The sequence below is a fragment of the Hydractinia symbiolongicarpus genome, chromosome 12 (genome assembly GCF_029227915.1).
Source record: "Hydractinia symbiolongicarpus strain clone_291-10 chromosome 12, HSymV2.1, whole genome shotgun sequence".
NCBI classification, from domain to species: domain Eukaryota; kingdom Metazoa; phylum Cnidaria; class Hydrozoa; order Anthoathecata; family Hydractiniidae; genus Hydractinia; species Hydractinia symbiolongicarpus.
In genome coordinates, this window is record NC_079886.1 from 2,481,946 (window position 1) to 2,493,095 (window position 11,150).

Sequence of the window (11,150 nt, forward strand, 5' to 3'; positions counted from 1 at the left end):
TAGACTGCGCGAGTATTTGATGTGCGTGGGATATTCTTTTCAAAATGTGCGAGAAAATTAGATTACGCGAAACTAACAAAAACGAATAACGCGTGTTAAAATTTTGTACCGCCTTTTCCCACAGATTGGTAAAAGTAAAGAGCGCAATACAAAATTACACTTTTAGCAGTATTCCGAAAGATATGTGATACATCGAGTTGTACAACCCGCAGAAGTTGGTCCTAACGTAACGATTTCGTAAATGACCTCACAACAAAACAGTATTTTTTTCACGTAAAAATACCGGCAGTAGAAGCCACAGAATCTGCTGGAACGAATTTCGAAAACTCACGGGAAACAATTAAAACAAAAACAAACAAATCAAAACAGTTTTTTAACTTTATCAAGATTTATTAAATAGCTTCAAATTTGGGCAGAAAAACAATAACGGATTCGCCTTCTTTTCACCACACGCATTAGAAGATTACATCACTCACTCCCATTGTACACAATCTAAAAGAAAAAGAAAACATTTTCATATAGTGAAGCTTCCAGTGCCTTTAAGGAATGGCCAAGTCAATGGAATTAAAAGCACTGTTTTTCATCTTATAAATAATTAAGGCAATTCGGAAAAGTATAAAAGAAAAAAACTAAACAATTTGGCAACTTTACTAATTTTATACGCAAAGTTCCAACCATACCAACAGTTTCCAAATCTGACAAAATCATTTTAGAAGTGTTTATTTTTTCAGAATTTGATTGATGCAAGGCCAAGGGAAATTAAATAAGTTTATTGTCCTAGACCCATTTAAAAACATATGCTTCTCATCATTCAGTTTTTTTTCAACCAACATTAATGTAATCACCCAGAGGAAATTATAATGTCTCTTGTGTTGTTTTAGAAGCTGAGTACACAAATACACAAATATTACAAGTGCTGAACTTTGGCAATCATATTTTGCAATCAGACCCTTTTAAAAACTATGCTGAACCATGTCAATTATTAAATTCAGCACTAATAGAAAAGCACCTTGGATAGGATTCTTTGTTGGGCGAATAAAATGACTGACAAATGGTTTATCGTGAATGAAATAGTAATTTTTACACAAATGATTTAAAAAATAATGAACTTTGTTATGTGGGTTGTTCTCAAACACACGTGGGCGGTGGACAAAAAACTGTGATGTAATTTCTCTTGGTCTATTATTCCTGAGAATATTCTAAAATAAGAGGGTGTCAATAAGCTGCAAACAGCCACATATATAAGGGCAAGTTCGGGCAACTTTTCCAATTAAATTAGTGATTGTCTTCCAAAACCGCCCGCACTTTCCCGAACTTGCCTGGAGCATTTTCAAAATTCAATTCCTTGTAACATACCTTGTGGACGATAGTTGGAAAAAGATGCTTTAAGAGAAAGAAGTTAATAAAAATTAAAAGTTATTTATCAAGTAAATTATATCAAAAACCATCAAAAACAGTTCTTTTAAGAACTTTACTACCACATAGTTTACTTTATGGTCTATGCAGGTTTTTTCGAGTGAATACTTCAATTTTTTTGCAAAACGCTAAACTTGCCCAAAAACGCCTGCACGTTATACGGCGTATGCAGCTTATCAGCACCCTTGTTCTAAAATTACAAGCAGTTTCGAAGATGCCCACGCCGTTTAGAGGACGTGGTGCGGCTTGGGCATCCTTGAAGTTCTGTTTAATGACAGTTTTAATGTTTTAATGTCGTTTTAAACCTTGTTCTCAGGGAGGGTGTACGGAAAACTAATTCCTATTGACTATTACATTGCTGTTGGTTTGATAGCAAAAGTGGATATTTTTTTAATTACTGTAACAGGTTACTTATATAATAAATAAAAAATGATAAAAAACGGTTGGTCAGCTCACTCTAGCGCCCAGAGCTATTTGTTTTGTCTGCGCCCTAGCTACAGGTTTTCCTATATCTGGCTATCAGTTAGGTAGTAATACAGCTTCTCCATATGTATTCTACAAATTACTTTCAATTCTTTTATACAAAACTGAGCTCTAGCTAGCTAGCTACCTTTCGTGTGATTAAGCCTTACCTTGATTTGGATAAAACCAATTAAAATTGATAATATTGTATTCTTACATCTTCTTAGAAACAATAAAATAAAACACAGCTCGGCGCGTTATAATTGTACAAATTACTTCAATTTTTCTTTAGGAAAGGGTACCTTACACAGGAGCTTTCCAATCCAAATAAAATCTCCAGAAAAAGCACAGCAACAAAAAAGCTTAAAATACACAAGTAAAGTCGATTAGAAACAGGACTAGCAATAAATTTTTTCAAAAGAAGAAAACCGTTTTAATACTATTATATTCCATTAAAATACAACTATAATAGTATTAGAAGCAAAATTGCAAAGTAATTAATTAATTATTTATACCATAATTAGCTATAATACAAAGAAATAAGGCATATTTTGGGTCTGTAAAATATACGTGTCTAAGATGCCGACTACCGTTTCTTGTTCACGGCATATTCCTCTTTGTGTGTTCAAGTTCGGCGGACGTATAATCCGGACCAAAAGACGGGGGGGGGGTCAAAATCCGGGGGTGGGGGGGTACGAGCCGTACTTATTGCATTTTTTACTAAACTTATACTTTAACCCCTCGGTCCAAACTTATTTGTTTTATTAGAAAAAAAAATACCCTAGCTTTATGTGCAAAAATATCAGTCCTATTTCTTTACGCTGATTTTATATGATTTTTTTTCTATCGAAATTTTGAGAATCTCAATAATTCTCTTGGTATACCTCGCGTGTAGCAAACGTGCTCCACAATTTCGCTTCGCTCGCTTCGCTCGCAAAGCTCAATTGCTTCGCAATAATTTAAAAAATCGTTTTGAAAATCAGTTTACTCACAGGGTACTTTCTTTGTATACATTCGACTATAGGGGCCAAGCCCGGGATTTACAGGAAAACGCGGGTTTTCCTTTGCCGGCGATTAAACTTCTTTTATTCAGCGTCTCATCAAAAATGAAAACATTTTTGAGAACTACAAGTCTCATGCGTTTTAGTGGTGAAAAAATAATTTAAAAAATCATTCGAGAAATCAGTTTACTCCCTGGGTACTTTTTTTGTATACTTTTGACTATACGGGCCGAATACGGGATTTACGGGAAATCACGGGTTTTCGTTTGCCGGCGATTAAACTTCTTTTATTCAGCGTCTCATCAAAAATGAAAATAATTTTGAAAACTACAAGTCTCATGGGTTTTAGTGGTAAAAAAATAATTTAAAAAATCATTGGGGAAATGAATTTACTCCCTGGGTACTTTCTTTGTATACTTTTGACTATACGGGCCGAGTCCGGGATTTACGGGAAATCGCTGGTTTTCGTTTGCCGGCGATTAAACTTCTTTTATTTAGCGTCTCATCAAAAATGAAAACATTTTTGAAAACTACAAGTCTCATGCGTTTTAGTGGTGAAAAAATAATTTAAAAAATCGTTCGGGAAATGAGTTTACTCCCTGGCTACTTTCTTTGTATACTTTTGACTATACGGGCCTAGTACGGGATTTACGGAAAATCGCGGGTTTTCGTTTGCCGGCGATTAAACTTCTTTTATTCAGCGTCTCATCAAAAATGAAAACATTTTTGAAAACTACAAGTCTCATGCGTTTTAGTGGTGAAAAATAATTTAAAAAATCATTCGGGAAATGAATTTACTCCCTGGGTACTTCTTTTGTATACTTTTGACTATACGGGCCGAGTACGGGATTTACGGGAAATCGCGGGTTCTCGTTTGCCGGCGATTAAACTTCTTTTATTCAGCGTCTCATCAAAAATGAAATTAATTTTGAAAACTACAAGTCTCATGCGTTTTAGTCGTGAAAAAATAATTTAAAAAATCGTTCGGGAAATGAATTTACTCGCAGGGTACTTTCTTTGTATACTTTTGACTATACGGGCCGAGTCCGGGATTTACGGGAAATCGCGGGTTTTCGTTTGCCGGCGATTAAACTTCTTTTATTTAGCGCCTCATCAAAAAAGAAAACATTTTTGAAAACTACAAGTCTCATGCGTTTTAGTGGTGAAAAAATAATTTAAAAAATCGTTCGGGAATTAAATTTACTCCATGGGTACTTTCTTTGTATACTTTTGACTATACGGGCCTAGTACGGGATTTACGGGAAATCGCGGGTTTTCGTTTGCCGGCGATTAAACTTCTTTTATTTAGCGTCTTATCAAAAATGAAAACATTTTTGAAAACTACAAGTCTCATGCGTTTTAGTGGTGAAAAAATAATTTAAAAAATCGTTCGGGAAATCAGTTTACTTCCTGGGTACTTTTTTTGTGTACTTTTGACTATACGGGCCGAGTACGGGATTTACGGGAAATCGCGGGTTTGCGTTTGCCGGCAATTAAACTTCTTTTATTTAGCGTCTCATCAAAAATGAAAACATTTTTGAAAACTACAAGTCTCATGCGTTTTAGTGGTGAAAAAATAATTTAAAAAATCGTTCGGGAATTAAATTTACTCCATGGGTACTTTCTTTGTATACTTTTGACTATACGGGCCTAGTACGGGATTTACGGGAAATCGCGGGTTTTCGTTTGCCGGCGATTAAACTTCTTTTATTTAGCGTCTTATCAAAAATGAAAACATTTTTGAAAACTACAAGTCTCATGCGTTTTAGTGGTGAAAAAATAATTTAAAAAATCGTTCGGGAAATCAGTTTACTTCCTGGGTACTTTTTTTGTGTACTTTTGACTATATGGTCCGAGTACGGGATTTACGGGAAATCGCGGGTTTGCGTTTGCCGGCAATTAAACTTCTTTTATTTAGCGTCTCATCAAAATTGAAAACATTTTTGAAAACTACAAGTCTCATGCGTTTTAGTGGTGAAAAAATAATTTAAAAAATCGTTCCGGAAATCAGTTTACTTCCTGGGTACTTTTTTTGTGTACTTTTGACTATACGGGCCGAGTACGGGATTTACGGGAAATCGCGGGTTTGCGTTTGCCGGCAATTAAACTTCTTTTATTTAGCGTCTCATCAAAAATGAAAACATTTTTGAAAACTACAAGTCTCATGCGTTTTAGTGGTGAAAAAATAATTTAAAAAATCGTTCGGGAATTGAGTTTACTCCCTGGGTACTTTCTTTGTATATTTTTGACTATACGGGACGAGTCCGGGATTTACGGGAAATCGCGGGTTTTCGTTTGCCGGCGATTAAACTCCTTTTATTTAGCGTCTCATCAAAAATAAAAACATTTTTGAAAACTAAAGTCTCATGCGTTTTAGTGGTGAAAAAATAATTTAAAAAATCGTTCGGGAAATGAATTTACTCGCAGGGTACTTTCTTTGTATACTTTTGACTATACGGGCCGAGTCCGTGATTTACGGGAAATCGCGGGTTTTCGTTTGCCGGCGATTAAACTTCTTTTATTTAGCGTCTCATCAAAAATGAAAACATTTTTGAAAACTACAAGTCTCGTGCGTTTTAGTGGTGAAAAAATAATTTAAAAAATCATTCGGGAAAAGAATTTACTCCCTGGGTACTTCTTTTGTATACTTTTGACTATACGGGCCGAGTACGGGATTTACGGGAAATCGCGGGTTCTCGTTTGCCGGCGATTAAACTTCTTTTATTCAGCGTCTCATCAAAAATGAAATTAATTTTAAAAACTACAAGTCTCATGCGTTTTAGTGGTGAAAAATAATTTAAAAAATCATTCGGGAAATGAATTTACTCCCTGGGTACTTCTTTTGTATACTTTTGACTATACGGGTCGAGTCCGGGATTTACGGGAAATCGCGGGTTTTCGTTTGCCAGCGATTAAACTTCTTTTATTTAGCGTCTCATCAAAAAAGAAAACATTTTTGAAAACTACAAGTCTCATGCGTTTTAGTGGTGAAAAAATAATTTAAAAAATCGTTCGGGAAATGAATTTACTCGCAGGGTACTTTCTTTGTATACTTTTGACTATACGGGCCGAGTCCGTGATTTACGGGAAATCGCGGGTTTTCGTTTGCCGGCGATTAAACTTCTTTTATTTAGCGTCTCATCAAAAATGAAAACATTTTTGAAAACTACAAGTCTCGTGCGTTTTAGTGGTGAAAAAATAATTTAAAAAATCATTCGGGAAAAGAATTTACTCCCTGGGTACTTCTTTTGTATACTTTTGACTATACGGGCCGAGTACGGGATTTACGGGAAATCGCGGGTTCTCGTTTGCCGGCGATTAAACTTCTTTTATTCAGCGTCTCATCAAAAATGAAATTAATTTTAAAAACTACAAGTCTCATGCGTTTTAGTGGTGAAAAATAATTTAAAAAATCATTCGGGAAATGAATTTACTCCCTGGGTACTTCTTTTGTATACTTTTGACTATACGGGTCGAGTCCGGGATTTACGGGAAATCGCGGGTTTTCGTTTGCCAGCGATTAAACTTCTTTTATTTAGCGTCTCATCAAAAAAGAAAACATTTTTGAAAACTACAAGTCTCATGCGTTTTAGTGGTGAAAAAATAATTTAAAAAATCGTTCGGGAATTGAATTTACTCCATGGGTACTTTCTTTGTATACTTTTGACTATACGGGCCTAGTACGGGATTTACGGGAAATCGCGGGTTTTCGTTTGCCGGCGATTAAAATTCTTTTATTTAGCGTCTCATCAAAATAGAAAACATTTTTGAAAACTACAAGTCTCATGCGTTTTAGTGGTGAAAAAATAATTTAAAAAATCGTTCGGGAATTGAGTTTACTCCCTGGGTACTTTCTTTGTATATTTTTGACTATACGGGACGAGTCCGGGATTTACGGGAAATCGCGGGTTTTCGTTTGCCGGCGATTAAACTCCTTTTATTTAGCGTCTCATCAAAAATAAAAACATTTTTGAAAACTAAAGTCTCATGCGTTTTAGTGGTGAAGAAATAATTTAAAAAATCGTTCGGGAAATGAATTTACTCGCAGGGTACTTTCTTTGTATACTTTTGACTATACGGGCCGAGTCCGTGATTTACGGGAAATCGCGGGTTTTCGTTTGCCGGCGATTAAACTTCTTTTATTTAGCGTCTCATCAAAAATGAAAACATTTTTAAAAACTACAAGTCTCATGCGTTTTAGTGGTGAAAAAATAATTTAAAAAATCATTCGGGAAAAGAATTTACTCCCTGGGTACTTCTTTTGTATACTTTTGACTATACGGGCCGAGTACGGGATTTACGGGAAATCGCGGGTTCTCGTTTGCCGGCGATTAAACTTCTTTTATTCAGCGTCTCATCAAAAATGAAATTAATTTTAAAAACTACAAGTCTCATGCGTTTTAGTGGTGAAAAATAATTTAAAAAATCATTCGGGAAATGAATTTACTCCCTGGGTACTTCTTTTGTATACTTTTGACTATACGGGTCGAGTCCGGGATTTACGGAAAATCGCGGGTTTTCGTTTGCCAGCGATTAAACTTCTTTTATTTAGCGTCTCATCAAAAAAGAAAACATTTTTGAAAACTACAAGTCTCATGCGTTTTAGTGGTGAAAAAATAATTTAAAAAATCGTTCGGGAATTGAATTTACTCCATGGGTACTTTCTTTGTATACTTTTGACTATACGGGCCTAGTACGGGATTTACGGGAAATCGCGGGTTTTCGTTTGCCGGCGATTAAAATTCTTTTATTTAGCGTCTCATCAAAATAGAAAACATTTTTGAAAACTACAAGTCTCATGCGTTTTAGTGGTGAAAAAATAATTTAAAAAATCGTTCGGGAAATCAGTTTACTTCCTGGGTACTTTTTTTGTGTACTTTTGACTATACGGGCCGAGTACGGGAATTACGGGAAATCGCGGGTTTGCGTTTGCCGGCAATAAAAATTCTTTTATTTAGCGTCTCATCAAAAATGAAAACATTTTTGAAAACTACAAGTCTCATGCGTTTTAGTGGTGAAAAAATAATTTAAAAAATCGTTCGGGAATTGAGTTTACTCCCTGGGTACTTTCTTTGTATATTTTTGACTATACGGGACGAGTCCGGGATTTACGGGAAATCGCGGGTTTTCGTTTGCCGGCGATTAAACTCCTTTTATTTAGCGTCTCATCAAAAATAAAAACATTTTTGAAAACTAAAGTCTCATGCGTTTTAGTGGTGAAAAAATAATTTAAAAAATCGTTCGGGAAATGAATTTACTCGCAGGGTACTTTCTTTGTATACTTTTGACTATACGGGCCGAGTCCGTGATTTACGGGAAATCGCGGGTTTTCGTTTGCCGGCGATTAAACTTCTTTTATTTAGCGTCTCATCAAAAATGAAAACATTTTTAAAAACTACAAGTCTCATGCGTTTTAGTGGTGAAAAAATAATTTAAAAAATCATTCGGGAAAAGAATTTACTCTCTGGGTACTTCTTTTGTATACTTTTGACTATACGGGCCGAGTACGGGATTTACGGGAAATGGCGGGTTCTCGTTTGCCGGCGATTAAACTTCTTTTATTCAGCGTCTCATCAAAAATGAAATTAATTTTAAAAACTACAAGTCTCATGCGTTTTAGTGGTGAAAAAATAATTTAAAAAATCGTTCGGGAAATGAATTTACTCGCAGGGTACTTTCTTTGCATACTTTTGACTATACGGGTCGAGTCCGGGATTTACGGGAAATCGCGGGTTTTCGTTTGCCGGCGATTAAACTTCTTTTATTTAGCGTCTCATCAAAAAAGAAAACATTTTTGAAAACTACAAGTCTCATGCGTTTTAGTGGTGAAAAAATAATTTAAAAAATCGTTCGGGAATTGAATTTACTCCATGGGTACTTTCTTTGTATACTTTTGACTATACAGGCCTAGTACGGGATTTACGGGAAATCGCGGGTTTTCGTTTGCCGGCGATTAAACTTCTTTTATTTAGCGTCTCATCAAAAATGAAAACATTTTTGAAAACTACAAGTCTCATCCGTTTTAGTGGTGAAAAAATAATTTAAAAAATCGTTCGGGAAATCAGTTTACTTCCTGGGTACTTTTTTTGTGTACTTTTGACTATACGGGCCGAGTACGGGATTTACGGGAAATCGCGGGTTTGCGTTTGCCGGCAATTAAACTTCTTTTATTTAGCGTCTCATCAAAAATGAAAACATTTTTGAAAACTACAAGTCTCATGCGTTTTAGTGGTGAAAAAATAAATTAAAAAATCGTTCGGGAAATGAGTTTACTCCCTGGGTACTTTCTTTGTATATTTTTGACTATACGGGCCGAGTCCGGGATTTACGGGAAATCGCGGGTTTTCGTTTGCCGGCGATTAAACTCCTTTTATTTAGCGTCTCATCAAAATTAAAAACATTTTTGAAAACTAAAGTCTCATGCGTTTTAGTGGTGAAAAAATAATTTAAAAAATCGTTCGGGAAATGAATTTACTCGCAGGGTACTTTCTTTGTATACTTTTGACTATACGGGCCGAGTCCGTGATTTACGGGAAATCGCGGGTTTTCGTTTGCTGGCGATTAAACTTCTTTTATTTAGCGTCTCATCAAAAATGAAAACATTTTTGAAAACTACAAGTGTCATGCGTTTTAGTGGTGAAAAAAAAATTACAAAAATCGTTCGGGAAATGAGTTTACTCCTTGAGTGCCTTCTTTGTATACTTTTGACTATACGGGTCGAGTACCGGATTTGCGGGAAATCGCAGGTTTTCGTTTGCCGGCGATTAAACTTCTTTTATTCAGCGTCTCATCAAAAATGAAAACATTTTTGAGAACTACAAGTCTCATGCGTTTTAGTGGTGAAAAAATAATTTGAAAAATCATTCAAGAAATCATTTTACTCCCTGGGTACTTTTTTTGTGTACTTTTGACTATACGGGCCGAGTCCAGGATTTACGGGAAATCGCCGGTTTTCGTTTGCCGGCGATTAAACTTCTTTAATTTAGCGTTTCATCAAAAATAAAAACATTTTTTGAAAACTACAAGTCTCATGCGTTTTAGTGGTGAAAAAATAATTTAAAAAATCATTCGGGAAATGAATTTACTCCCTGGGTACTTTCTTTGTATACTTTTGACTATACGGGCCGAGTCCGGGATTTACGGGAAATCGCGGGTTTTCGTTTGCCGGCGATTAAACTTCTTTTATTTAGCGTCTCATCAAAAATGAAAACATTTTTGAAAACTACAAGTCTCATGCGTTTTAGTGGTGAAAAAATAATTTAAAAAATCGTTCGGGAAATGAGTTTACTCCCTGGGTACTTTCTTTGTATACTTTTGACTATACGGGCCTAGTACGGGATTTACGGGAAATCGCGGGTTTTCGTTTGCCGGCGATTAAACTTCTTTTATTCAGCGTCTCATCAAAAATGAAAACATTTTTGAAAACTACAAGTCTCATGCGTTTTAGTGGTGAAAAAATAATTTAAAAAATCATTCGGGAATTGAATTTACTCCCTGGGTACTTCTTTTGTATACTTTTGACTATACGGGCCGAGTCCGGGATTTACGGGAAATCGCGGGTTTTCGTTTGCCGGCGATTAAACTTCTTTAATTTAGCGTTTCATCAAAAATAAAAACATTTTTTGAAAACTACAAGTCTCATGCGTTTTAGTGGTGAAAAAATAATTTAAAAAATCATTCGGGAAATGAATTTACTCCCTGGGTACTTTCTTTGTATACTTTTGACTATACGGGCCGAGTCCGGGATTTACGGGAAATCGCGGGTTTTCGTTTGCCGGCGATTAAACTTCTTTTATTTAGCGTCTCATCAAAAATGAAAACATTTTTGAAAACTACAAGTCTCATGCGTTTTAGTGGTGAAAAAATAATTTAAAAAATCGTTCGGGAAATGAGTTTACTCCCTGGGTACTTTCTTTGTATACTTTTGACTATACGGGCCTAGTACGGGATTTACGGGAAATCGCGGGTTTTCGTTTGCCGGCGATTAAACTTCTTTTATTCAGCGTCTCATCAAAAATGAAAACATTTTTGAAAACTACAAGTCTCATGCGTTTTAGTGGTGAAAAAATAATTTAAAAAATCATTCGGGAATTGAATTTACTCCCTGGGTACTTCTTTTGTATACTTTTGACTATACGGGCCGAGTACGGGATTTACGGGAAATCGCGGGTTCTCGTTTGCCGGCGATTAAACTTCTTTTATTCAGCGTCTCATCAAAAATGAAATTAATTTTAAAAACTACAAGTCTCATGCGTTTTAGTGGTGAAAAAA

General features: G+C 35.5%; 1 long non-coding RNA gene across 1 annotated transcript; it reads right to left on the reverse strand.

Moving 5' to 3' along the window:
• Nucleotides 1-360: 360 nt before the first annotated feature.
• Nucleotides 361-2,285, reverse strand: LOC130622452 (uncharacterized). Its single transcript, XR_008981081.1, has 2 exons — nt 2,049-2,285; nt 361-492 (listed from the first exon to the last, which is right to left on the reverse strand). It is a non-coding gene; the product is annotated as an uncharacterized LOC130622452 (long non-coding RNA).
• Nucleotides 2,286-11,150: the final 8,865 nt, after the last annotated feature.